This window comes from Oncorhynchus mykiss, chromosome 25 (genome assembly GCF_013265735.2).
Source record: "Oncorhynchus mykiss isolate Arlee chromosome 25, USDA_OmykA_1.1, whole genome shotgun sequence".
Classification (NCBI taxonomy): domain Eukaryota; kingdom Metazoa; phylum Chordata; class Actinopteri; order Salmoniformes; family Salmonidae; genus Oncorhynchus; species Oncorhynchus mykiss.
Genome location: NC_048589.1, coordinates 15,127,916 through 15,150,994, shown reverse-complemented (window position 1 = coordinate 15,150,994; position 23,079 = coordinate 15,127,916). Strand labels below are relative to the sequence as shown.

General features: G+C 41.2%; 1 protein-coding gene across 3 annotated transcripts in view; it reads left to right on the top strand.

Moving 5' to 3' along the window:
* LOC110505404 (SR-related and CTD-associated factor 8) overlaps nucleotides 1–23,079 on the top strand; it is a 41,360-nt gene that overhangs the window by 4,649 nt on the left and 13,632 nt on the right. The window contains exon 3 of one of the 3 annotated variants that reach the window (XM_021584603.2): nucleotides 4,089–4,173. The exons of 1 other annotated variant lie outside the window; for it this stretch is intronic. The gene's annotated coding sequence lies outside the window, so the exon portion shown is untranslated. The remainder of the gene's footprint in view (nucleotides 1–4,088; nucleotides 4,174–23,079) is intronic. One more of the 3 variants, XM_021584604.2, reaches the window with a different exon arrangement.

Sequence of the window (23,079 nt, the reverse complement as noted above, 5' to 3'; positions counted from 1 at the left end):
AATATGGTCGAATCCGGAAACTATCATCTCGAAAACAAGACGCTTATTCTTTCAGTGAAATATGGAACCGTTCCGTATTTTATCTAACGGGTGGCATCCATAAGTCTGAATATTCCGGTTACATTGCACAACCTTCAATGTTGTGTAATAATTATGTAGAATTCTGGCAAATTAGGTGGCCCAAACTGTTGCATATACCCTGACCCTGTGTGCAATGAACACAAGAGAAGTGACACAATTTCACCTGGTTAATATTGCCTGCTAACCTGGATTTCTTTTAGCTAAATATGCAGGTTTAAAAATATCTACTTCTCTGTATTGATTTTAAGAAAGGCATTGATGTTTATGGTTAGATAAACATTGGAGCAAGGACAGTCCTTTTTCGCAAATACGCACCACATCGATTATATGCAACGCAGGACACGCTAGATAAACTAGTAATATCATCAACCATGTGTAGTTAACTAGTGATTATGATTGATTGATTGATTGTTTTTTATAAGATAAGTTTAATGCTACCTAGCAACTTACCATTGCTTACTGCATTCACGTAACAGGCAGGCTCCTCTTGGAGTGCAGTGAGAGGCAGGTGGTTAGAGCGTTGGACTAGTTAACTGTAAGGTTGCAAGATTGAATCCCCGAGCTGACAAGGTAAAAATCTGTTGTTCTGCCCCTGAACAAGGCAGTTAACCCACCGTTCCTAGGCCGTCATTGAAAATAAGAATGTTCTTAACTGACTTGCCTAGTTACATAAAGATTAAATAAAGGTGTAAAAAATAACGGCTAAATCGGTGTCCAAAAATACCGATTTCCGATTGTTATGAAAACTTGAAATCAGCCCTAATTAATCGGCCATTCCGATTAATCGGTCAACCTCTAGTCCAGGGTGGTGATGCTAGTCGGGCAGGTGCGGGCAGCGAACGGTTGAAAAGCATGCATTTGGTTTTACTAGCGTTTAAGAGCAGTTGGAGGCCACGGAAGGAGTGTTGTATGGCACTGAAGCTCGTTTGGAGGTTAGTTAGCACAGTGTCCAAGGAAGGGCCAGGAGTATAAAGAATGGTGTCGTCTGCGTAGAGGTGGATCAGGGAATCGCCCGCAGCAAGAGCGACATCATTGATATATACAGAGAAAAGAGTTGGCCCGAGAATTGAACCCTGTGGTACCCCCATAGACTGCCAGAGGTCCGGACGACATGCCCTCCGATTTGACACACTGAACTCTGTCTGCAAAGTAGTTGGTGAACCAGGCGAGGCAGTCATTAGAAAAACCAAGGCTATTGAGTGAACGGTTTGGTAATATGAATAGCCTATCTACTGAACGGTTTGGTAATATGAATAGCCTAACTACTGAACGGTTTGGTAAAATTAATAGCCTAACTACTGAACGGTTTGGTAATATGAATAGCCTAACTACTGAACGGTTTGGTAATATGAATAGCCTAACTACTGAACGGTTTGGTAATATGAATAGCCTAACTACTGAACGGTTTGGTAATATGAATAGCCTAACTACTGAACGGTTTGGTAATATGAGTAGCATACCTACTGAACGGTTTGGTAATATGAATACCCTAACTACTGAACGGTTTGGACTAGATGCATTTTTTCAACATTATAATGGACACAGTGCAACCTTTGGTAGGATGTTGGCAGGCTATTCAGCTGCGCTACAGCAATACCAAGTCAGCCCGTGCTCATGCCATGGTTCTCACAGCTAGTGGAAGTGAAATGATGGGCTACAATGACTTTGCTCATGATGCACGCCGTAAATGATGTGTAACAACACCCTGAGCGTATCAGACACGAAACAAGACAATACCAATACAAATGTAACAACAGCACAGCAAAATAGATAAACATGATAGTGGAATTTTCTTTCACGGGTGCCTTTTTGTTATAGGATAGACACTTGTGGTTTCTAGCTGCACCAATCAAAGCAGTGGAGTATGGTCAAACCATTCATCTTGGTGGTTGCGTGGTTCAAATATGCAATCATGTCATACACAATTTTACCATTTATGAAATTGTCTTTTTTCTCCATGGCTCAGGTGACCATGTGTAGGCAGGCTATGGCGAAAAGCTGTTTGGCTCAGCTCAATCCCGATTTTTGAAGGGGTAGAACTTTGCAGGTGTTTCTGATTAATAAACAATACCATGCTGGAGGGTGGTAATATTCAAATAAAACCCAGCTCTGAAAATAAACGTAGATGGAAAAGTATTAGCATGTCATCTCATAGGGGAAACACGCCATTGACATGGAAAATATCTGAATTTCCAACTTCAAGCCCAAATATATCATACTTTGACTAAAACGCTGACTTATTGACTTAAATTGTTGTGCAGCAACATGGGTAAGCTATGGGCATAGTCTTTCAGCCAAAAAAGCATATTTTGTATTTTAAACCTTTTTTCCTAACTGAAGCACCTTTTTGTCAGACTGATAAATTCTGTCATTTGTATGTGATAACGCTAATTTCAAAATGCGTCATAAACTACTGTCCTAAACACTGGCAAAACATGCTGATAACTAGGACTGATAAAATGCCTAAATTGAAAGTGCCGCAAAGTTGATCATGTCATTTGAAGTATCTAGTACCAGTAGCTACGTAGATAAGCAACTATTTTTGGTTGGTAATGGAGAAGTTATTACAGTTGTCCTGTGGCCCAATGCCATTTTTCACTGCAACTGAGAAAACTATCTGTACACATAATTATAATAGGGTGCTACTGTCGGGTGTTGTTGGCAACTTAAACTCCAACTCATGTTCGCCACAAATAGAAGAGTTCTTATTTTTGCCACTATGCTAAATAGTAACTTATGCTGTTTGAGTACTTCTTCAACTACACATTTGTAGGCCTAGACAAAGTAAGAAGCACAAATCAAAGCTAGGACTGGTGACCGCTTCGATAGGCCTAAATCACAGCCTTATTTCTCAAGGATCACATGCATCCATCTTTTATGGTATAAGTCCTCGTGTTTCCTTTCCATACTGGTATGACGGTGCCTTATGCTGACGAGTAGCAATGGGTTGAAACTCTAGTGGACGCCTATTTTAAGATGATGCAGATAAGCTGCTTCTATTTGATTTGAAAATGTCATAACCACCAAAAGTTATGAAGAGGGTGTGTATGTTTGGTATCACATTATTCTCCTCATGTAGATTTTCTCTAACTTTAATCTTTCAGCTGCTGTTTTTATACTTTTACAGGCCTTGCCAGTCCACCTCTGTGCACTGTGGCCCAATGATTGTTCTGAGTCTACTCGGCTCAGCATGCAGTCTAATTAGCTATAACACAGTTAATTCAACAAGAGGAAAACATTTACAGACTAGGTTTATGAATAATAAGCTATTTATTTTCGTCAGATCACATAGGCAGCCTGTATAGAGGAGTATTTTTAGTTGTCAAAAGATTGTTGCCAGCTCACTCACAAACATAATTTGATAGCTCATCTGTGCAGTTAGTGCCTGTGATGATGTGAGCCCATCAACTACTGCAGAGCTCTCCCCCAAATTCCACCAAACACAAACAGTGTGTGGCTATGAAAATGCAGGAGAAATGCATTATTAACAACATCAGCTTTGGAAATATAGCACAACAAAAAATATGCGTTATTTTTAACATTGGTTCCAATTTCAGGGATGTGTACTTTATCAGCTCCGATACTTTCACAGTGCAAGTAAATCACTGCTGGCTTAAACTTTGAACTGAAATACTTCATAGTATATTCATCCTAATCAATCATTTCCTGGTTAGCTACGCTTAAACAGTCATAATACTTTTGTGGGGCATAGACCAGTATTACAAAGACATTCTATCACTAAAATAATCTTAGCGCTTATCGTCTTCATCTTTCTGTCTTTCTGCTATTGGCCCGCCTCTCGCAAATCTTTCTCGGTCTCTATGAACGGCTCCTCCCACTTTGTTGCAGATAACAAAATAAAGTGCACCACAATAAAGTGCAAAACTAACCCATTTATGGATGGTCATTCAATATGTTTGTGTTTCTAAATCTGTACGAATTAGTGTAATCTTGCTATTGCTTTGCCTGTGTTGCCTGTGAATAACTCCTGTTTCCCCTTCCCTCAGCAGCTCTCCCAAAGCACTGAAAGTGAAGCAGGAGGATGGGGTGCAGAGAGTAACAGAGAGATAAGGGAACCCCTAACCAGCTTAGGTAGGAGATGGGCTGTTTCAAACAAGGAACATGGAAGAAGCCAAATCAATGAGACTCAAATTGCTCCTTCACAGAGGGAGATAGGGCTGGCTGCAGAGCTTTTGGCTCTCTGGGTCTTGTTCAGTACCCAAGCAACGCTTTCTCTTTTCTCTGGCTACATACGTGGTCAGTTCTGACTGAATTAGGACTGAGTTGAATAAACCTAGCTGTTGTTTGAACTTGGAAAGTTGGTAATCCGTGTTCAGTCCATAGTGTAGGCTAATTAATGTTCTGTGGCTTCCTGAGTTAAGCTGACCAGTCACTGTTCCCACCATTCTTATGAGAGTATTTGGCTGAGGTGGACTTAGAAGAGTATTTCCTTTTTAAATGTTTTATACTAATGCGAAGTAGCTGTTGGACACCATGCACTGGAGAATCACAGTTGACATTAGGACAACACTGCATAAGAAGGTGAAGATTTATCACTGACAGATGAAACATGTTCTTAGTATGGTTTGTAGTTTTGAAGTTGTCAGAGGCTGGCATGGCTTGATGTTCAGGGATAGTAGTCTTTTGTCAGGACTCGCGCGACCACCGGCTCAAATTCCATGAGATTCCTGCATACTACTCTAGCAAATTATCACTTTTTGCTAACATTTCGACCTCTGAGGCTCTGAAGACAGTCGAGAGGCCGAAACCAAAGCATCATAAAAAAATAATACTTTGCGTGCTCAGTGTGCAGGAGTTTTAAAGCTTTAATATGTAACTTTTTGGGCGACCCGACCAAATGCACATGGAAATGTGTGTTATTGATCTGTCATTCTCATTGAAAGCTATTCTAAGAAGCGGTAGATATGTTCTATGTGAGCTATTTCTATGCTTCCCGTTTTGTTTTTCTGTCTTTTACTTTTGGTTTTGTACACCAGCTTCAAACAGCTGTAAATACAATATGTTTGGTTATGGAAAATATATTTCAACGCGGTTCAGATGGTACAATGATTCTCTACACTGTACTTGCTTGTTTTGTGTCACAAACTGAGCTTAGGCGAACTATTAGAGATTTCTCCGTAGTGCATCTTTAGCTATTGTTTCATATCTACAATGCACCCACAAATAACCTATTCTGAATGTGTGAGTGCCTTTCACTTCAAATCCCTGTGAATGGGCATTCTGCTACTCTACTCTTGTCGGGAGTGTGGGGGCTATTGGTTTAAATTATTCCGGAGAATCTGATGTTCTCGTTGGTTCGGCCTCCTTTGACACTAGCATATCACGAGCAAATCACCACAGAGTGAGGTGGTGTTCGAAAGTTGGTGGCCCGTGGGGATTGGGGTGGAGACCGACAGCGCATCTCGGTATGGAGCACAGTTCGGTATGGACTTCACAATGCATGTATCATCTCATCAGCTGGTAAAAAAAATTATTGTGCTGCCTATGCTACCGTAATAATAGGCCTGATATACAGTATCTCCATGATGGATTAATATGAATGAACATCACTATCTCGCCATCAATTCCATTAAAAATGCAACCAAAATAGATAATACTGTTCAAGATTTTTATATATATATATATATATATATATATATATATATATATATATATACATACATACATACATACATACATACATACATACACATATATACACACACACACACACACACACACACACACACACACACACACACACAAACACTGAGTGTACACAACAATAGGAACACCTTCCTAATATTGAGTTGGACCCCCTTTTGCCCCCAGAACAGCCTCAATTCATCGGGTCATGGACTCTATCTACAAGGTGTCAAAAGCGTTCCACAGGGATGTTGGCCCATGTTGACTCCAATGCTTCCCACAGTTGTCAAGTTGGTTGGATGTCTTTTGGGTGGTGGACCATTCTTGATACACACAGGAAACTGTTGAGCGTGAAAAACCCAGCTGCGTTGCAGTTCTTGACACACTCGAACCGGTGCGCCTGGCACCTACTACCATACCCTGTTCAAAGGCACTTAAATTGTCTTGCCCATTCACCCCCTGGATGGCACACATGCAATCCATGTCTCAATTGTCTCTCCTCTTAGAAATCCTTCTTTAACCTCTCTCCTCTTCATCTACACTGATTGAAGTGGATTTAAGAAGTGAAATCAGTAAGGGATCATGGCTTTCACCTGGTCAGTCTGTCATGGAAAGAGCAGGTGTACCTAATATGTGTACACTCAGTGTACAAACATGTCATAGACTACCTCTGGCCACCCATCCATTTTCCTGGAATCTTTCACTTGTCAAATTAACGTCTTGCTTGTTATTTTGCTGAAATCCTGTCACATTTATGACCAACAACAAGTAGCCTTGAATGCATGGCCTAAAGCAGTTATTTATTCAGTCATGATGAGAAGCAAATGCTGTCTGCACCTTATTCTAGTCCCAAATAGGCCATATACAGTATTATTCAAGAATGTCATTACAATATTAAGAAAAGGCGCCAATGCTAGCAAGTGATGGCCCGTGATGGAAACGCGTGCACTGTATGAGGAATTCATCTGAAAGGTAATGTTTCAGCCTTTGTCTTGCATAGTGCAGGTAATCAATTCAATGCAGTATTATCCTTATTTGTAGCTTCTAATTTATAGCCTCTGTCTTCTAGGGCTGGGAATTTCCAGGAACCTCACGTAATAAGTGCAGAAAACATGTTGGCCCAGTATTTAAAATAGATGAACACGTTATAGGAGGACAAATACCAGAGTTTTGTCGTAGGTACAGCTGACTAGCGCTGCCTACAGTAGTTTTTTTTGTTTGTTGACAAAGTTACTTTGAGTCAAATATCGCTATAATATTGTCTAAAAATAATATTTTGACATATACCTTTTACCCCCCGTCACTACTGTCTTCACTGTTCTCAATTATGCACCTGCCCCCGACTGGCCTCTCCTTCGCTCCTGTGGAGTCCCAAGAAAAAGACTAGAATAGTTTGTCTGTCATTTTTTTATTTTGAGATGAAAAAAAAAAAATATATATATATATATATATATATTCAAAGGAGGATTCAAGCTTGCTCTTGTTTGCTGAATGTAAAATACAGCAGCCAAAATAACTTGTAATTACAATAATGGAAAAAAGGACAACACCACTTCATTTAACTGTTGAGAGCAAGGAAGGAACAAAGCAACAATAGAGACAGGAAGTGAAATGTATGCCTTGTGGATAAATATTCTGAAAAGTAATAGGAAACGATAGTAGTGGCGTCTTTTTGTAAGCACAAACTCTGCCATGGTTCATTGGACAAAGCCAATGCTCTCTAGGCCCCTTGCTTTTTTCAGTCTTTTCAGGCTTTTTTTCAGTCTTTACTAGTGACATGCCACTAGCTTTGATTAAAGCCAATGTGTCTTTATGTATGCGGATGACTCGTCACTATACAAGTCAGCGAGTGCAGTCACTGCAACACCTAACAGAGAGCTGCAGTTCGTTTCAGAATGGGTGGCAAGAAATAAGTTAGTCCTAAATATTTCATAAACTAAAAGCATTGTATTTGGGACAAACCCTAAACCTCAACTAAATCTTGTAATGTAAACATAATGTGGAAATTGAGCAAGTTGAGGTGAATAAACTGCTTGGAGTAACAATGGATTGTAAACTGTCATGGTCAAAACATGTTGATACAACAGTAGTTAAGATGAATTCTGTCTATAATAAAGCACTGCTCTGCCTTCTTAACAACACTATCAACAAGGCAGGTCCTACAGGCCCCCGTTTTGTCGCACATGTACTACTGTTCAGTAGTGTGGTCAGGTGCCACAAAGAGGGACCTCGGATAATTACAATTAACAGCACAATTATTATTATTTTTTTGGTCTTGGGCTCATACAATGTCTTTAACGTAGGGCTCAGGTAGCTTGAATTTTCATGCTGATCAAAGCTCTAAACGCACTGCCCCTTTTTTTTGCGCTTCATTGCGGCCACATCGGACTGTTGGTCCTTGATGTTCAAGTTGATGTTACTCTTCAGTAACACAGACCCCAAAGCGAATCAGGGGGAGAAAAATCGATTTATTCAAAGTGGACAAATCATAGATGTTATACTGAGAGGTAGATGTTCATTCTCCCATGTCCTCAGTGATTCTCTCCACAGAAGAAAAGGAGAGGATGTAGTTTTATAACCCAGCACTAGCCTGTGGTTGTCCAATTAGAAATCCTTGCAATTAAACTGGGCCAATGGCCAAATATCAAGTATCCTATTTCCGGCTCAATGTTTCAACAATTTGAACCAATGAGAATTTGCCATGTAGCTATGAGTCCCGGACTGAAATTCCTCCCATGTCTCTGACCAATTGATCATTAATCCCCTATTACAGAAAAAACACTATTACACACACATTATTACTCTATTGACTTTTACTCCTCTTGACCTTTAGTACTCTATTGACCTCTCGTCCTCTGCGTTGTGTATTTATCCTTGAAATAGTTTTACAGAACTGAATAGCTAGTTGGGTCATAGGGCGGGGGCATTCCAATGAGTTGGTCCGGGTGTGTCAATCAAATCTGGTTGATTTTTAAACGGACCTTTACACTTTGCTGCTTTGCCTTTTCACAAGGTTCAACTTCAGCTTCCTCACAGTAAACATCCAGAAGTAGAATTGTATACATCTCGGAAATGTAAGCACTTAGGGGGGGAATTGTTTGTTTATTTTTTTTCCAAAGCCTGGTGTGTTGGCAGGAAGTTACATGTTTGTTCTCAATATCTTTGGGTAAGATATTTGCTGCATTTATTAGTCATGTATTTTTTTTTTTGCCCATTGTCGTGATACCCAATTGGAAGTTATGACCTTGTGTCATCGCTGCAACTCCCCAATGGACTCGGGAGAGGTGCCGTTCGAGACATGGGTCCTCCTCTTAACACTGTTCGCTTAACCCTGAATGTGTCGGAGGAAACACCTTGCAACTGACGAACCTAGATGGTGCAAGGCCAAATGTGCACCGCCCTTCAGGTCTCCCTGTCTCGGCTGGCTGTGACATAGAGGCTGTTCTAACATGTTGTTTTGATGTAGGCTAGATTACATTCATGAGCTGCTGTCAGATCCTGTACTTACTAAGCCGTTATTGAGCCATGTTGGTTAACGGTGGCCTAAAAATCTTTCAACCCTTGAAAAGTATGACTTTTTAACTCGAGAGCACAGCAGCAATGTTTTACCTAGGCTACAGTAGTTCGGCCTCTACGTTGCATAGGAGTGTGGGTCAGTTTGTTTAGAGTCTCACCAGGTTGGAAGAACTTGACTCCACTCAGGCCAAAAGAGAAGCAGGGTAATTTTATTACAGCAATTAGAGAAGAACCTTAGGTTCTGGGGTCTCTTCATTATGGGTCTCTTCTCAATTGGTGTGCTGCTGCACAATTTTAGTTCAGCAATTGTTTGGCTCAAGTCTCAAGTTAGTCTGCTTCATAATAGACTTATTAAATGCATAATTAACCGTTCATGGCTATGGTATATGATGCTCCCAAGTACTTTTGTTTAACCTGCACCACAGTACAGAATACGTTGCAGCTGCAACACTTGGAAGCAGCACATGCTGTCTGCGAGCTTTATTTATTTTTTTCATAGTGTTTAATATTGGCCCAACATCTGTTTGATAGTTAAGGATGTGCACATTACTCACACCCTTCTTTCCTGATTTAACGTAGAATGCAGCCTTTATGGTATTGAGAAAGCCCTCAAGCCCAACGAACTTTGATGGTACAAAATGCACCTTTTTATAGCGTTTATCGTGGCTGTTTCAGATGATTGTACTACACTTCATGTTTGTGCACACCATAATGCAACGTTAGCGCTCTCCAAACAAATCCACCTGAGGTTTTCATCAGATTGGCGTGTATATGCCGCCTGTGCCAGTGTAATGTCTGAGGAACACTTATCAGTCTACTTTGGTATTGCTGCAAGCAGGCTGTCTATAGGCTACATCCAATGAGGGTGGCAGTACCCTCCATTGGTTTCTTGATGGGTGATTAATGGACAATATATTATCCCTAATATCCCAGCATATTATCCCCAGTACCCCTGCTTCACACTACTAGGTGTATTCCATCCAGACAATAAGATGGTTACTGTATCGCACATAAATATCTCAGCCAAGTATCACTATGGTGTGCATGGTAGTGGTAGCTAGTAGGTCTAGTTGTTGGTTTTGGCTTTGTGTAGTCATAGGGATCACGCCTCTCGGTACCTGGGGGTGTGGTGTGCGCTGTGGTTGCAGTCGAATTCCTACACGGAGGGAGAGCGCGTGAATTTGCACGTCCCATATAATGTGGTAACGATGCGTTGAAATCTGGCACATTGGTTTATTTTGTTTGGCGTGCAGGGTCCGACACTGATTATGGCCTACCCGGGCCAGTAAAAACATTTCGGGCCAGTGGATCTCTTCAGTCACATAGGGACAGTAACTTTTCAGTACATTTTTGCATTCCAGTCCAACTTTTACCAGCTCTGTCGCAGTCTACCATTGAAAACCATTGACGACTACACTCGTAATTGTCACTCTATTTGTATTTGAGCATATGATTGGCTGTTCTTTCACGCACCTCCACATTCCCGTGAGACAACTTCTCGAGCAGTACCAGTTGATGCCTTCACACAGCAGCTATCTAGAGCAAAAAGAAGTGCCTGTATATATCTAATCTCTGAGCTTATCTTAGGGAAAGTTCTTTACCAAAGTAAACCTTCAATAGTGAACATACTAGCAATATGCTGGTTACGGTTGATAGTCTGCAAAAAGGAAAGCTACAAAAAAAAACGCCTAGCATTGGTGTTGGCTAAACCATGTCATCTCTTTTGAAAAGTTTGTCTTAAAATGAGTGCGTCCTATTTTTTTTTATCTTCTTAATGACATACTTTAGAAACAAAAATGTATGCAATTAATTCAATGCAACTCCAAAGAATAGAGTAATGACTTGCGTTGCTAAATTATATTGCACAGCTTTTTAATATGTATGATAATAACCAAATGTAGCCTATTAATAGCTGAATATAAAGAGAAAGCATGACAACGTATAGGCCCTGCATGACTCCAATGCATTTAACAACTTCACCATGTCCAGGCCAGTAGAAGTTATGTTCGGCCAGTAGATTTTTTGGGGACAGTTAACGTTGGACCCTGGTGTGTTTCATATGCAGCCACGGAATGATGCACATCGGCTATTTACTGTGCTTTGCATGAGGAACAGTCAGCTTGACTAGTTTATAAAATGCGTCGACCTAAATGGCTAAAGTCAATCTCATATTTCTTTTGCCAGTCATAAATCATACAACTTAGTTATATATCCATGATATCACATTGAGACACGTCAACTAAAGATCTGTTTGTGGGCCTCCCAAGTGGCGCAGTGGTCTATAGCACTGCATCACAGTGTTCGCTGTGCCACTAGAGATCCTGGTTCGAGTCCAGGCTCTGTCGCAGCCGGCCGCGACCGGGAGACCCCATGGGGTGGCGCACAATTGGCCCAGCGTCATCCGGGTTTGGGGAAGGTTTGGCTGGCAGGGATGTTCTTGTCCCATCGTGTACTAGTGACTCCTGTGGCGGGCGGTCGCTGACACGGTCGCCAGGTGCACGGTGTTTCCTCCGACACATTGGTGCGGCTGGCTTCCAGGTTAAGCGGCCATTGTGTCAAGAAGCAGTGCGGCTAGGCTGGGTTGTGTTTCGGAGGACGCAAGGCTCTCGACCTTCATATGTATGGACTCGGGAGAGGCACAAGACTGTAACTACCAATTTGGATACCACGAAATTGGGGAGAAAATTAAATGTTTTTTTTGTATTTTCGATATGAAGCCAATTCATTCAGTAGCCTACCTAATGAAATCGATAAGAGATCTGTTCTTTTGGAACTGGTAGGGTTTTTTGGAACTGGTAGGGTTTTTTGGAACTGGTAGTGTTTTTTGGAACTGGTAGGTTTTTTTGCGATTTATCTGCAGATAATTTTGAAAACATTGTATGAAGATGGTGAGTCCTCACTGCAGGAACAATAGTTAGGCTAGTGGAGAGAGCCTCATTCCGGTCCAAAATATGAGAAAAGAAATAGCAATTACTGTAGGTCTACTGATTTTAATTAATGTTGACAATTGAGTAGTCAACTGCTACTTTCTGTGTAGCAAAGCCTGTGATAACACCTGCGTAATTCTTCAATCATAGCTGTATTTCTGATAGCTGAGAAAATGCCTCTTGAGAAGAAGCTTGACGCCTGTGGAAGTCAGACTCTTACAGGATTCTTTAAAGGCCCTGTGGATTCAGAATAAATGTTTTCCTGTGTTTTATATCTCATTGTACAACATCTGATGAAACTAACACTGTAAAAGTGTTATTTCCTGGTAGTTGCAGATTGAAAATACAATCTAGCATTAGAATGTACCAGAGGCCACGAAAGTAGAGCTTGTTCGGCAAAAGAAACAGGGGGAGCTTGGCTGGCTACTCCATGTGCTTCTGGAAAACACCAGCTAATGCCACTGTGATTGTAGAATCACTATGGAATGCTGCTGATACTGTGCTATACTGGCAGGTGCAGCCAGGGAATGCTGCTGATACTGTTCTATACTGGCAGGTGCAGCCAGGGAATGCTGCTGATACTGTGTTATACTGGAAGGTGCAGCCAGGGAATGTTGCTGATACTGTGCTATACTGCAGGTGCAGCCAGGGAATGCTGCTGATACTGTTCTATACTGCAGGTGCAGCCAGGGAATGCTGCTGATACTGTTCTATACTGCAGGTGCAGCCAGGGAATGCTGCTGATACTGTTCTATACTGGCAGGTGCAGCCAGGGAATGCTGCTGATACTGTGTTATACTGGAAGGTGCAGCCAGGGAATGCTGCTGAAACTGTGCTATACTGCAGGTGCAGCCAGGGAATGCTGCTGATACTGTTCTATACTGCAGGTGCAGCCAGGGAATGCTACTGATACTGTTCGATACTGCAGGTGCAGCCAGGGAATGCTGCTGATACTGTGCTATACTGGCAGGTGCAGCCAGGGAATGCTGCTGATACTGTTCTATACTGGCAGGTGCAGCCAGGGAATGCTGCTGATACTGTTCTGTACTGGCAGGTGCAGCCAGGGAATGCTGGTGATACTGTTCTGTACTGGCAGGTGCAGCCAGGGAATGCTGGTGATACTGTTCTATACTGGCAGGTGCAGCCAGGGAATGCTGCTGATACTGTTCTATACTGGCAGGTGCAGCCAGGGAATGCTGCTGATACTGTTCTGTACTGGCAGGTGCAGCCAGGGAATGCTGGTGATACTGTTCTGTACTGGCAGGTGCAGCCAGGGAATGCTGGTGATACTGTTCTATACTGGCAGGTGCAGCCAGGGAATGCTGCTGATACTGTTCTATACTGGCAGGTGCAGCCAGGGAATGCTGCTGATACTGTTCTATACTGGCAGGTGCAGCCAGGAAATGCTTTGTTGGCATTGAATAGATGAAATTGATTTACCACAGTCAGTAAAGTTGAATTGCAATTCAAGTTATAATTTCTTTAATGAAGAAAGAAAATGGAGAAGATTGTACATGTTTGACATTTGATTGGAATGATATAGAGACCATTGAAACTGGATGATTTGACTGAAAGTGAAATGTAACCTATTGTTACAGTTTGAGCTTTAGTCGCTCCTTGATCAGCCACTTCTCAGGTCACAATGAAAGTTATCATTCATGATTTAGCCAGTGTTCATTCACTCTTATCAAATGAATGATACATTTGCTCTCTAGTGCACACACACACACACACACACACACACACACACACACACCCTTGAAGCGAGCAGCATTTTGAGTATGAAATTCACTGCTTACCAATTGCAGCTAAATAGAGTGTAGAGTGAGGTGATTATTAAGCGTCTTCTATGTCCTATTATATCTGGTATAGCTACTGTAATGCATCTCAATTCTTGAACATGAAACCTCAATAAGAGATCTGAGTGGAGCTTTAATAACATACAATATGCTGTAGTAGTCTATACTTCATCCCACTGCTCCTTCTTAACCAGTTGTAAATATACAGGAACCAAACAGTGATTACTGCTAGCATAAGGCATGTACTCACTAAAAGCAGACTGACCTTTCACCACACAGAGTAGTACATCATGTATGGGGGGGGGGCTCTCGTCACACACTGGCACTGCAGTCAAAACACTATTACAGGCCTGTTGCTTGGAGACAGCCCTACTTAGCGAGGGCTACGGCGTGCGTGTTTGTCTTTTTAATCTTTGTCTGTGCTTGTGAGTGGGTGGTACGTGCCTCTCTGTCAAGGGAAGGATGGGTGGTTCAGGGGAGCCCAGCTGGACTCTATCCCCACAGACCTCATTAAGCACCCTTATCCTCTCTACCCCCTCCTCTTGTCTACGAGGTATGCAGTTTGTTGAAAACTATATCAGCCAAATTATGTTGAATCTTAACATTACTACTTAATGAGAAAACATTCATGGTATTTAGTTTAAGAGAACGAATGAGATTGAACAAGATAACCTGGGCTAATTTGAATGGGAGCAAATGGCACACAAAGAAAATCCCATCCATACCCAAGTAGACCTCACATGACTGCCGCAAAACCTCATGCTGTGTGCCAATACCTCTGGCTTGACTATATGCCTTGTCTGAATGTAAACGTTTCCATAAAGTGTCGGCTCAGTTATGTTTTTAAAGTTAGTTCCAGTGCATCAAAATGTGCTTACGTGTGCGTTTGACGCTATGTGTCTGTTCTGCGTAAAGGTCTTTCTATAAACGAGGGTACCAGTGAGGAATTCCTACACTCGACTACTTGTTCCAGCTGTTGATAGGTCATTGATTATAATCTGCAATTGATTTCCATGTCATTACATTAAGATATTATGGAGAATCATAGCTATTTTCAATCAAATTTGCGAGTTGATTTAAAACCTGTTTAACTCTTTTATCATGTTTGGTGTCTCGACAGATTTGTCCAAAATCGTGACTTAAAACATTGCTTCTCTGTCCTTGCGTTTATGGCAGTGTAAGTTGTCGGTTAATTGGTTAAGTTAGACATTGAACTTCAACCCTGTAAGAATCCTGGATCTAGCGGTTGGGACAGTTTTTTTTTTATTAAAAAAAAAAAAAAATTGTATAGAGATCTCAGAAATGCAGTGTAACTATGTAACATTTAGTGTCTCCTTATGTTCCTGGGTGAAAACAGTTTTCATGGGCACCGAAATCCAAAATAATAAATGTGAATGCAAAATCAATTGTGTCTAACCGAAAGTGTCACCTTACCTTGATTACTTTCACGTGGTTCTTCAATAATTTTGCATAATATTTGGTGGATGCGCATTTAGTGTCCAGCTGAATAGTTACGCTGTGATATTTTCACACATCATCATCTGATCCAGGAAGGAATCTTTCAATTGATAGTCCAATGATGAACAGCTGTTGTGATAGCGCATGCGATGCAAAAAAAGGAATGTCTCATTCGTTACACCGGTGTTCCTGGATCCACGTTGGATCTAACATCCCTAGCGAATTGATGTTGATCATCTGTTGTCTGCATGATTTCCAGCAGGGTCTCGTTAGATTGAACAGAGAACGCATCAAGGTAATGTGTTCATGTTGTTGTACCTCAGATTGGACAGTCTTCTGAGCACAATTGTGTAAGATAGATTATTGCGCAACACCCAACACTCTTCCTATTAATTATTATAGATATAATGACCACAAATTACATAGCCAAGTGGGCTTATTAACAGTATTATCTGATAATGAAATAACATGACAAATACATTTTGTTTTCCATGGTCCACCTACAATTTTAAACAATACAAGGGGCTTGAATTAGCCAACTTGAATTTGCAGCTACTGTTAGGGGCATTATGAGGATGACAACATCTGTTGGCTTCAACTTGTCTTTCCATATAAAACCTTCCTTTTAAAAAAAACATAGTTTTTTGTCACTTACTCATTTTAAAAACAGCGATGGTGAGATTCAGATAGTGAGATTAATGCAACAGAAAATTCACTGTGTATGCGTCCAATTTATTTAGTCAGGTGATGCTCACATTATTCTCACATATTTTAGTATGTAATAATAATTTGAATATCAATGCATTGGCAAGGCCTAAAACATGCATTATTCTTAGTGGTAATGGCCTACTTTTTTCTCTTCACTTTTGTGGGGCAGGGAGTTCTATATTAGGTCCTGTACAGTGCCTTCAGAAAGTATTCAGACCCCTTGACCTTTTTCCACATTTAGTTTACATTACAGCCTTATTTTAAAAATCCTCAGTATTCTACAAACAATATCACATAATGACAAAGTGAAAACTGGTTTTTAGAAATGTTTGCAAATGTATTAAAAATAAAAAAAATCTGATACCTTATTTACGTAAGTATTCAAACCCAGACTCCAAATTGAGCTCCGGTGCATCCTGTTTTGATTGATCATCCTTGATGTTTCTACAACTTGATTGGAGTCCACCTGTGGTAAATTCAATTGATTGGACATGATTTGGAAAGGCACACACCTGTCTATCAAAGGTCCCACAGTTGACTGCATGTCAGAGCAGAAACCAAGCCTTTAAGTTGAATGTATTGTCCGTAGAGCTCCAAGACAGGATTGTGTTGAGGCACAGATCTAGGGAGGTGTACCAAAAAATGTTTGCAGCATTGAAGGTCCCCAAGAACACAGTGGTCTCCATCATTCTTAAATGGAAGAAGTTTGAAACCACCAAGACTTTTCCGAGAGCTAGCCACCCAGCCCAACTGCGCAATCAGGGGAGAAGGGTATTAGTCAGAGAGGTGACCAAGAACCAGATGGTCACTCTGACAGAGCTCTGGAGTTTGCCAAAAGGCACCTAAAGACTTTCAGACCATGAGAAAAGAGATTCTCTGGTCCATTTAGAAGACCCATTTGTGACCAGGCTTTAACTTCCTCACTGATGTCTTGAGATGTTGCTTCAATATATCCACATTTCCCTACCTCATGATGACATATTTTTTGTGAAGTGCACCAGTCCCTCCTGTAGCAAAGCACCCCCACAACATGATGCTGCCAACCTGTGCGTCACGTTTGGGATGATGTTCTTCGGCTTGCAAGCCTCCCCTTTTTTCCTCTAAACATAATGATGGTCATTATGGCCAAACAGTTCCATTTTTTTTTTCATCAGACCAGAGGGCATTTCTCCAAAAAACTACAATCTTTGTCTCCTTGTGCAGTTGCAAACTGTAGTCTGGCTTTTTTTTTAATGTCAGTTTTGGAGCAGTGGCTTCTTCTTTGCTGAGCGGCCTTTCAGGTTATGTTGATATAGGACTCGTTTTTACTGTGGATATAGATACTTTTGTTCCTGTTTCTTCCAGCATCTTCACTATGTCCACCAAAGTACGTTCACCTCTAGGAGACGGAATGCGTCTCCTTCCTTAGCGGTGTGACGGCTGCGTGGTCCCATGGTGTTTATACTTGTGTACTATTGTTTGTACAGATGAACGTGGTACCTTCAGGCATTTGGAAATTGCTCCCATGGATGAACCAGACTCATGGAGGTCTACAATTTTTTTTTCTGGTGTCTTGGCTGATTTCTTTTGATTTTCCATATTAATGTCAAGCAAAGAGGCACTGAGGTTGAAGGTAGGCTTTGAAATACATCCAAAAGTACACCTCCAATTGACTCAAATGATGTCAATTAGCCTATCAGAAGCATCTAAAGCCATGACATTTTCTGGAATTTTCCAAGCTGTTTGTTTAAAGGCACAGTCAACTTAGTGTATGTAAACTTCTAACCCACTGGATTTGTGATACAGTGAAATAATCTGTCTGTAAACAATTGTTGGAAAAATGACTTGTCATGCACAAAGTAGATCTCCTAACCGACCTGCCAAAACGATAGTTTGTTAACAAGAAATTTGTGGAGTGGTGGACTCCAACCTAAGTGTATGTAAACTTCCGACTTCAACTGTATGTAAATGTAACATTTTTCAGTTCATTTTTAATACATTTGCTAAAGTTTCTAAAAACCTGTTTTTGCTCATGAGGTATTGTGTGTAGATTGAGGGGGGAAAATATTTGTATACATTTTAGAATACTGCTGTAACGTAACAAAATGTGGAAGAAGTCAAGGGGTCTGAATACTTTCCGACTGCACTGTATGTACAATTATATAAATGATACAATTGTGTAAGGTTGAGGTCCTTGAAAATTACAATCGCTTGAAATAGTTCCTGAAAGTCCTTGAATTTGACTTGCCAGTATCTGTTTGAGCCCTGCTTAAAGGATGTATGTTGTTGTATAGCTGAATTTAACGGTACATTTGCATATATGAACTTTTATTCCTCTATGTATTCATTTGGAATTGCATAAATTCTTATTTTAATTTCGAAACATTTTGAAATGTTCATCCCCGTGTCACACGTTGGTCCCATTTCTTTATAGAAAGACCCATAAGAAAACGCAGTGTTTACTCTCCGTTAGTGGGTCTCATTTAATTAATGGCCTTCATTTATAGGTTGATATCAGTCAACTCTGTGTTGCTCATGTCTTTGAAAATGAGTGTGTACCAAGATTGCAGTCTGAATGTCATCTTGACATTTGACACATGATCTCTCCCTAGCCCAGTCTTATTCTAGCCCGGGGGGGAATGATATACCGGCCTACAGAGAGTGGCAAACTGTGTCTTGAGTGCTATGATGATGCACCAAATAGCCTATTCCATGACCATAACGTTTTAATCAGTGTTTTTACTAGACTGTAGGCCTAGTTGCACCCAACATGGCACTGAACAAATACATGAGCAACAATAACCCATTCAGAGTTGACTGATATCGATATGGCCTACCAATGCATCAATCAAACGTGCCCCTGTTCAGTTTTATTGGTATTGTGTTTTATTTACAACTTTGCTAGCATTGAATTACATGCTAGGCATGTCTACACATTCACTGTCAGTCATTGTAGACATATCCTGTCTAACACATTTGTTGAAAGCAAGAGTATGTTCTCTGTCACTCCCAGCACCATTTTCCTTTTTCCCCGCTGTTTGACTGTAGCCTAATTGGCCCATTTCAGCACAGATATTGTGGTGGAATTTTAAAGGGGTAACAAGTTTTAAATGTAACCCAGTTTGCTCAGGTTTTCGGTCCAGATTTCCAACGTAATGTAAAGATAAGGCCTAGCTTTTCCAATTGCAAATAGACTCATCTCATTATTCACTCAAAATGTGTGTGTTTGAGTGAGTACGTTTTCTGGTTATTGCTTCTCTACTTGCCACTTGTATCGACGTTTCCATAATGCCTTTTTTTCTGTGTGTTCTTATGGGATAATAGGGTATGTTCATTTAAAATCCCCCAAAATCGAGCCTAATTTGTGCACTGAGAAGTCGGGCCTAAACCATGCATTGATGTCCGTTTGAGATGTTTTGCAAACATTTGAGTTGCTTGAATTTGAAGTTGGTTCAGCCATTTGAGAATGTGATTTATTCCCAGAACATGATGATGATAGGGTAAGTAAACCTAGCCTAAATTATATGGCAGTTCTGTTGCCCCACATAGTGTGCAGTTTGTGCTACAATACTTGACTGAAAAACAACTTGGGTAGGGATACACAACTTGGGTAGGGATAAACAACTTGGGTAGGGATACACAACTTGGGTAGGGATACACAACTTGGGTAGGGATAAACAACTTGGGTAGGGATACACAACTTGGGTAGGGATACACAACTTGGGTAGGGATACACAACTATGGCTATGCTGCCTTGCATTACAAGTTTAGAAACCCAGGTACAAATAACATTGGCAGGATTGACTATAAGAAATGTAGGCCTACTATTTTCACACACTGTAGAAATCATTAGGACCTAAACTGGACAAACCCCATTCTCTGCAAATTTGGCCATGTTTTGAAGAATGTATGTACAACTCATCATAGCTTTCTGACCGTGTTGTGTTGCTGGGATGATTGGAGCTCTGTCTTTTTGGCTCACTGACACTGAACTAGTTTCAGACAGGGCTATGAGCTCATTTAGCCTACATGTTATCGGCTTCATTGGTTTAGTCATTTGAACATACCATTTTTTTGAATGGCCAATAGAGGTTGTAGTTGAACAACTCAGGCAACTAATAGGTTGAATCATTCCTTAATCCTATTGTTATAAAGCATCTGTGAGCAGTGTCTGTCTCAAGTTTTCAATGCTTGCGTTTTGCCCCATTCAAAACCCTCCCTCAATGTAGCCTGGCTATTCTATATGGCTACCATGTTGGGAGTTTCACTCACTAGTATTATGTGTTTAATGTATTTGCTTCGGTGAGACAAAGATAATTTTCTTGTGTGTGCCTCCATTTCTGTTTGCAAGTGAAAACCAAAAAACAAATATTAGTAATATTAACTGGTCTTATATGACGTCTAGCAGCTCTGACTTGACCCTGAGAAAGGATGTGAACTTGCTTGCAGAATGTGTGCAGATGACTGAAATGTATATTTGCTGTCACGACCTTGGAGATGTCACCGTGCAAAATATAGACCCACTACTAGCTCTAAGAAAAATATGCAGGACAAGGTATCAAAGTAATATTTCCTTGGCACTTTTTATAGCTCCTCCGTGTGTCCAAAGTGCCCCGCACTGCAATGCATGTTTGTCAAAGTATAGGCAACCTGTAGAAATACTTGGTTCTGTAATCTGGAGGAATAAATTGCATTTAGCGCCATCTGCTAGCAGTTCTGCTAGTGTTGCATGGCACCACTTATCCCATTTGGCCCTGTGGTCCACTTTTGCCTGATGTGCTTGTCTTGTATGTATGAATCACTTGTTTTACCTTTCACACAATCTATTGAGAGCTTTCAATTATCAAGTAAATGTTGCACTGTAGATTTGTGTGTAATAAGATGGGTGAACATGTTTCTGTGTGTGTAAAGAGAGTAGAAGGGATGCATGGGCTGGGAATCATGATTAGATAAGAAAGGTGTATCCTATTTTTATTTATTTACATCCCCAATATGGGAATGTGCCTTTGGCTTCACCTCACGGGGTGTTCACTGATGAACACTATTACACCTGTTGGCCAGAAGCGCAGTAGTTGAGCACTGAAGCCAGTTATTGTTTTTTTTCTTTCCTTAATATTTTTATCCCAGCCGCACTGTAGTAAACCTACATCACTAGCTGTAATGGGACAGGTGTAGTGCATCACGAGTCGGCAAGTATCTATTAACTCTGGATGAGGCAAAGAAATTGAACGATTCACTCATTCAAACACATGACGGTGTGCAATTCCTCTATTTGGTGATGTTCCCATTCACTCCTTCATTCTTATTCTCCCGCTTTCTCTCTCTTTGTGGTGTTATAAGCCTTGTGAAATTATTCTGCACAATCCTCCAGACTACACTGTTCTGTGGAGTCTTCAATAACCCAGGCTGCACTATGTCTAAGACAGCATAGCCTACCTCTGCATATACTTTAATCACCCCAAAGGTCTTTGCAGTCCCCACCATTCCTCCCCTCCGTACCAGCGTGTTGCCTAAACACTACAGCACCAATTAATCAAAGGAATCAATTACTCTTTATTATGGTGGCATGCAGCTGAGAACATGGCTTGAATGCAAAGGAATGACCTTACTTTCAACGGTGCATATTGCATTGGGTCAATGCCAATGTATAACTTCTGTTTTTCATTGGTCAACTTGATTTTCTCCTATTGTGAATCAGTTATTTGGTCTTCTTGTGTTTTCCCCTTCAAGGCGTGAGAAATAGGCCTAGCTAGACTGAGACATCAAGACATAAGCCTATTTAGCCTATACCGTAGTTTTGAAAGGAAAACATGAAATCAATTTAATTCCCAATTAATTGTTTTTGTGATGTATCCCAAGATTTTCACAGTATTTTCCAAAATACACTATATAATCAAAAGTATGTGGACACCCCTTCAAATTAGTACATTAGACTATTTCAGCCACACCTGTTGCTGACAGGTGCATACAATTGAGCACACCGCCATGCAATCGCCATAGATGAAGATGGGCAGTAGAATGGCCTTACTGAAGAGCTCAGTGACTTTCAACGTGGCACCGTCATAGGATGCCACCTTTCCAACAACAACTCAGCCGCGAAGTGGTAGGCCACACAAGCTCACAGAACGGGACCAACAAGTGCTGAAGCGTGTAGCTCGTAAAAGTCATCTGTCCTTGGTTGCAACACTCAGTACTGAGTTCCAAACTGCCTCTAGAAGCAAAGTCAGCGCAATAAATGTTCGTCGGGAGCTTCGTGAAATGGGTTTCCATGGCTGAGCAGCCGCACACAAGATCACCATGCACGATGCCAAGCGTTGGCTAGGGTGGTGTAAAGCTCGCCGCCATTGGACTACGGAGCAGTGGAAACACGTTCTCTGGAGTGATGAATCACGCTTCCCTGTCTGGTGGATGAATCTGGGTTTGGCGGATGCCAGGAGAACGCTACCTGCCAAACACATAGCTCCAACTGTAACGTTTTGTGGAGGAGGAATAATGGTCTGGGGCTGTTCTTCATGGTTCAGGCTAGGCCCTTTTGATCCATTGAAGCGAAAAGTTAACGCTTAATGCTTCCAACTTTGTGGCAACAGTTTGGAGAAGGCCCTTTCCTGTTTCAGCATGACAATGCCCCCGTGCACAAAGCGATGTCCATATAGAAATGGTTTGTTGAGATCGGTGTGGAAGAACTTGACTGGCCTGCACAGAGCCCTGACCTCAACCCCATCAAACATCCTTGGGATGAATTGGAATGCCGATTGCAAGCCAGGCCTAATCGCCCAACATCAGTGCCCGGACTAACTAATGCTCTTGTGGCTGAATGGAAGCAAGTCCCTTCAGCAATGTTCCAACATCTAGTGGAAAGCCTTCCCAGAAGAGCGGAGGCTGTTACAGCAGCAAAGGGGGGGACAACTCCATATTAATGCCCTTGATTTTGGATGGCGACGAGCAGGTGTTTGACGAGCAGGTGT